We start from the raw sequence: 6793 nt of genomic DNA on the forward strand, positions 1-6793 counted from the left end.
CATATACACAATATCACCACTGGTACACACGGCTGAATTGTGTGCGGGCAGCGTGGGATCGGTTCCCACTCAGTGACAGTGTCTGTGTGTGTGTGTGCCCTGCGACTGGCTGGCGACCAGTTCAGGGTGTAGTCTGTCTTTCGCCCATTGTCAGCTGGGATCGGCTCCAGCACCTGCCCGCGACCCTGTACAGGATAAGCGGTTTGGAAGATGACACATGACACAATATCACCACTTCTCTCAAATATTGTTCACAAACCAGTCTGAATCTGTGATAGTGAGCACTTCTCTTTGGCCGAGAAAATCCATCCCACCTCACAAGTGTGCCATAACAAGATGCTGATTACACACCATGATTAGTGCACAGGTGTGCCTTAAACTGCCCACAATAAAAGGCCACTCTGAAAGGTGCAGTTTTATCACACAGCACAATGCCACAGAAGTCATGAGATTTGATGGAGTGTGCAATGGACATGCTGACAGCAGGAATGTCAACCAGAGCTATTGCTCGTGTATTGAATGTTAATTTCTCTACCATTGGCCTCTCCAAAGGTGTTTCAGAGAATTTGGCAGTAGATCCAACCAGCCTCACAACCGCAGATCACGTGTAACCACACCAATCCAGGACCTCCACATCCAGAATGTAAACCTCCAAGAACACCTGAGACCAGCCACTCACTAACATATTCTCCATAGATAACTTTTACTGTCTGCAGCCATATCTAAGATTACATATGTCACATATCAGTTTCCTAGCATATGTCACATATCAGTTTCTTAGCTGGTAGGCGTTCGTTCATACCCTCTTTTTTGCTGGTGATTTAGGCATGTGATTATTTGTATCCTGGAAATCACTGCACTACACTAATGGACAAAACTACAACATTTCTTTAATAATTTCACCACTATTGTAGATAGAGTTTACAGTGTCATCAGCAGTTGACGATTGACAGACCGGAAGAGTTACAGAAAGGCATCAAAGTGGACATCCTTGGATTAAATACAAAAATAAATAAATAGATAGATAGATAGATAGATAGACAGATAGATAGATCGATAGATCGATAGATCGATAGATCGATAGATCGATAGATAGATAGATAGGTAGATAGATAGATAGGTAGGTCACTACTGGTGTAGTGGTACACACGCCTGAGTTGTGTGGAGGCAGCGTGGGATCGGTTTCCACTCAGTGACGGTGTCTGTGTGTGTGCCCTGCGACTGGCTGGCGACCAGTTCGGGGTGTGGTCTGCCTTTCGCCCATTGTCAGCTGGCATAGGCTCCAGCACCTCCCCGCGACCCTGTACAGGGTAAGCGGTTTGAATAATGACATAACAATAAATAAACAATCTGTTGTGAATTCTGCCCTTCAGCCCTTTGTCAGGGAGCAACGAGTTCTTCAAAAAGTACTAAACAGAACAGTGGGAGATGTTCTTTCAAACGTTTAAAGATAAGGTTTGATTAAGTTGACTATTTGGTTAATCCTGAATATCTCTCTCTTCTTTCACTGAGAATAAAATGTATAATGCATTTATAAAGCTAGTGCTGATCTTTTGGACTGGTAACATGCTTCCATCTGTTGGAAATTGATGAAACTACACTTAGACAAGATGGCGTTTTTACCGTCGGGATTTTCTCTTTCTTTCTTTCTTTCTTTCTTTCTTTCTTTCTTTCTTTCTTTCTTTCTTTCTTTCTTTCTTTCTTTCTTTCTTTCTTTCTTTCATTCTTTCTTTCTTTCTTTCTTTCTTTCTTTCTTTCTTTCTTTCTTTCTTTCTTTCTTTCTTTCTTTTTTCTTTCTTTCTTTCTTTCTTTCTTTCTTTCTTTCTTTCTTTCTTTCTTTCTTTCTTTCTTTCTTTCTTTCTTTCATGTAATCGATTGGTCCCGTAATATTGACAATACTGTATAAAACTTTGAAAACTAACTTCTCCCCTGTTAATGATTACGATGAATTGCTGACTTATCTACTTTTTGTGGACTTGGTGACGTAAGTCTCGAAATTATCAGATGATCAGCAGTCACAATTTCCAATGGAAAAAAAAACAACAACAAACAACAGTCACTGCATTTCCCGGACGTCCTTCTGGTCATCTCTCTAATCTGATTGGACAATGAGGGGCGGTCGCTGTTATGGTCTCAGTCGTAGACAAAAATACCCGCAGCTGCCTCTCTGAGCGATGAATCATGCGTCCACATTGCCGTTTTATTGGATTTGGAACGATTCGTGAGCGTCTCTTGTGTAAATTGGCCGTTTTACAGTCAGATCATGGTCCACTAACTTTCACAGGTCTGAACAATTATGGAATGGAATTTGCTGACTTTGTATTTTGTGCATAAAACCGTGAATTCCCGAAGGGAAACAAAGAACAAAGAAAGAAAACACAAGTCTGCTCTATTCAATTAAATTGCACCAAAGTAACTACACTGATTGTTTTTACTTTCTTACTTGTCTCATACAATATTTGATTCCCAAAGACAAATGGCTAATAATTTTTCAGGATCTGCTTACACACAGTGCAGAGGTCGCACATGAAACATGAAAATAATGAAAACAATTATTTATTAATATTTAGGAATGGGCGAGTACCGATACCAGGTATCGGTGTCGGGCTGATAGCTGGCCTTACATCAAGGCATTGGTACTCATGACAGTGGCCGAGTGCAACAGTGCACACATTACAACATACAGTATATAGTTGAAACAAATGTGACAGTTAAATATGGCACAACTGAACTACTAGCAAAACAAACACATGTATGACAAGCATTAACACCCTTATAACTTCATTAATTAACTGTATTGCGCCATGCAAGAGTGGCTCTTCTGTCATTATCATAGATATGAACATTAGACAGATGCCTGTGCCACTACGTGACATGAAAGCTCATATGGGCAAAGTGTTGCCAACGTTCCATGTTCGTGGACATCACAAACACCAAATATTTAAAAAAATGCATTTTCTGTACTGACAGCACACACTTTGACATTGGCAAGAAAGTAAGCTGAGGTGAGGCTTCCGTTTCCCATGGGCCCTGGCGAGGCTTTTTGACAGCTTCTGGGTTCTAAAAGGGTACGTATTTAATCAGGCCACGATGAGGCTTCCATGCCAGAGTCTTTCGTGTCAAATTTCACTCATCAGTGGGGTGGGTTGTCACGTTTGGTTGTGGGGGTACCGGTGGAGGCCTAAGTGGGTCAACGGAAACGCTAATGGAAGCCCGTTTAAAGTGATAGACGGACCGACCTATGGATTATATGCATGGAGTACTTCCGCGTTCGATGTCGTAAAGCACCGAAGCTTCCGGTGCAAGGTAGACGCTGTAGTACAGTGCGCTGTTCATGTGATGTAACTCCAGCCCATAAGACCTCAACTGATTCAAAAAGAACAGAGCTACTTTGTTTAACACTACGACCACCCGAATTGTAAAACTACTTAGATCTCCTAGAGCCGTAATTTTTCTTTGATGGGACAGTCTAAAATATTTAATGTGCCTGTAAAAAATCTTAGAGGGTAAGTCAACCCAACATATTTTTTTCCAGAATATGTTTTATGCAGGGCAGCATGATGGTCGACTGGTTTGCATATCCCCTTCACAGTGCAGTGGTCGCAGGTTCGAATCCGTCCCCGGCCTCCCTATATGGAGTTTGGATGTTCTCCCCGTACCAGCCGAAATGCCACGTTCCAATGCGGCCACACTCGGCTGTGCAGTTAGGAACTTTTTGTTCGCTGAATATTGGCACTTGTTCGATGAGGGCTTACCTCACTCTCACGCCGCTTCACTCAGGCAGAAGGTGGCGGCTGCAAGTAGTGTCGGACACCGCACGCGACTGCTTGGGAGGCAACCCCGCGACATGAAGACGCAGGCTCATGTTCACCTCCACACGCTGCGCGAACAGTAAGAAGCTAATGTTGTTGGGCTAACGCCTTTTGTTTTAACAGTCTCAAGCTAGTTGTTGCAATTAGCCATCCCGTTATCCTGCCTTTAGCTGGGGAGGGAAGGGGGTGGGGTTATAAAGATCCAATCTGCCTGCACTGCTGCTCGCTGCAAGCCGCCGTCTCCTCCCTGGGAGTTGACACGAGTTTAGCATAGCTAAATGTCCGGAATATAACCAGTTGGGGTTTGTGTGCGCATTAATGCTCTTGTCCGCTTCGGCATGTGAAAGTGGAGGTGCAATCGCCACGGTATTTTTGATTTGGTGGAGGTGATCATGATGAGATCACGTTTTATGTCAATAAATCCAAACTATTGTGAAGAACACTTTTATACTTTCACAGTTTCAAGTGGACAAGAATGTGCATTTGCATTTTGGTGGCGATCGGTCGCCTTTTTAGACAACAGAACTGGCAAAGCGAGCAATATTACCACGCTTGCCTCCCTCCCATGACATAGACCGCTGAGACTGAAAACATAACATAAGCCCCGCCCAATTTGTCGTTAATCTAATCACAAAAAAAGACCTTAAATCACTACAGAGTCTTTTTGGGGAGCACTTTAGTACTGATGTCATTTTTACATGCAAACCTATTATATAAGTGCCAATGTTAAGGTCACCCAAGATCCCTTTAAGCTTTTTGACATTAAGGGTTTTAGACTGTCCCATTTTGACCGCTTGTGATTTGGCAAAGACGTCATCGCCTAAAGTGATTATTACTCGCTGTTTGAGTAGCTATTAATGACATTTCATTAATTAAAGGTCAGTTCTGAGCAGGGGCGGAGCCATAGGTGGGCCTGGGTGGGCACAGGCCCACCCAGATTGACAGACTGCCCACCCAATGAGATTCATGAAAAAAATATATACCTTGACATTTTTGGTAAATTATTAAATAATTTTTGAATTTGTGTTTTTTATTTTATTGAATATTAAGAATGGCACAACGGTTGTCTAAGGAAGATCTGAACTTCATATCATTCAGTTGATCATTTTATTTGAATGTATGTTGTGTCGAGATAGGAGGATTGTGCTCAGTGAGAGAAATATTCAGGCCCACCCTGATTTTTCCAGGCCCGTTAATTAGCCACGTTCTGGCTGCGCCCCTGGTTCTGAGTATCCTTGAATGTAAATTATGTACTGTAGCTCCTCTCCTGGGACCACAAGTCCACCGAGTCCCGTCTGTTACAGGTGGAATTGCAGTACCACCGTGTGGAGGTTGAGTGTCACTGCACTTTGTTAAACTCGATGCTGTCAGAATACAAGTCATGTGTCATCATGTGTCATCTTCCAAACCGCTTATCCTGTACAGGATCGCGGGCAGGTGCTGGAGCCTATCCCAGGTGACAATGGGCGAAAGGCAGAATACACCCTGAACTGGTCGACAGCCAGTCGCAAGGCACACACACACAGACCCGTCACTGAGCGGGAACCGATCCTATGCTGCCTACACACAACTCAGACGTGTCGCTATCAGTGACCCCAGAATACAAGTCGCTGCAGTAAATTAACTGACAACACGGAAGTTATCCTCATGTCCATGTATTATTTATCACACCATAATTCGAACACTTTCCTTCCCCCTGTGAGGCAGACGGGTGTGGGTTAGGTGGTGGTGGTTCAGACAGAGTCTGCCGTTGTCCCTAGCTCTACCACATCGATGCATCCAGCCAATATTGTACTCTCGGCTGATGATACCTCTACCGTATAACAGTTTTTGTTGTCGTTTTTTTTTTTACCATGGTGACTTTTCTCAATAATCAATGCTGTCGCTGAAAAGTGGTTGCTGTGAAAACCCGGCGCAGGAGTAAGGCATGATAAATATGTCACTGTCTGGGCCTGTATCCAGGTCCCCTTATCTACCCATAGCCTACGGGGGTAACTATCAAATATTGGCCCCCCTTCCCAACCGTAACCCAGATGCTCAACTCATTTTTCCACATTGACAAACTGATCAGCATGCAGATGTATGCTTTTCATCAATTTTAACAAATAGAATAACCACCCAAATCAAAGCTTCATGCAATTTACTTTTTATAAACCAAGAGTGCATTTTTTTAATTACTTCTATGAATAAAAATAAAGTTTTATAATATCGCACTGATATAACAAACTACACTTAACCAAATTAGCACACGTGGTGCACTCTTGCGGTAATACAATACTTGCTTAGAGAACAATAGTATGTAATAAATAACGAAGTTTAAAATCGTAAAAAATACGATAGAGCTCCGGACATTGGCATCACGCATCCCACAATGCTCTGTGCCAAAAACAAACAGGGCCCTCCTTATGGAGTAAGATCGCTGTCAAAAAGGCATATGCGTGATTAACGATTCGTATCCATAATAGTAATAATTTGTGAGTGCAAATTAAAATTGTGAGGGTTAGACTTCTTTTCTTGAGAGTACGAATCAAAATTGTGAGGGTTTGATTTTTTTTTCTTGTGAGTACGAATAAAAAACGTGAGTGTAATTATTTTGTGAGTACAACTCTCGCTTCTATGACTACGAATCTTCACTACGCACGAATTGCCAGCTGAGGATACGAATCACTTTGGGAGGACGAATCTGCACAACATGCAAATTAGGATGACGTCACAGAACACAGGCAGGTCCCAAGGGGAGCTAATCGATCCGCAATTCCTCTCTGGTGTAAATCTACGAACAATTATTCTATAACAGGGCTTTATGGCAGAGTAACCAGACGGAAGCCTCTAATCAGTGCAAGACACATGAAAGCCCACATAGAGTTTGCCAAAAAACACATGAATGACTCCCAGACTAGATTCTCTGGTTCAATGAGGCCAAGATTTAACTTTTTAATTCCTTTTTAGGTGATCCGGTTATATGATTGACTGATAAACAA

This window comes from Filicampus tigris, chromosome 2 (assembly GCF_054856515.1).
Source record: "Filicampus tigris isolate MCC_2025a chromosome 2, RoL_Ftig_1.0, whole genome shotgun sequence".
In the NCBI taxonomy this organism is placed as follows: Eukaryota; Metazoa; Chordata; class Actinopteri; order Syngnathiformes; family Syngnathidae; genus Filicampus; species Filicampus tigris.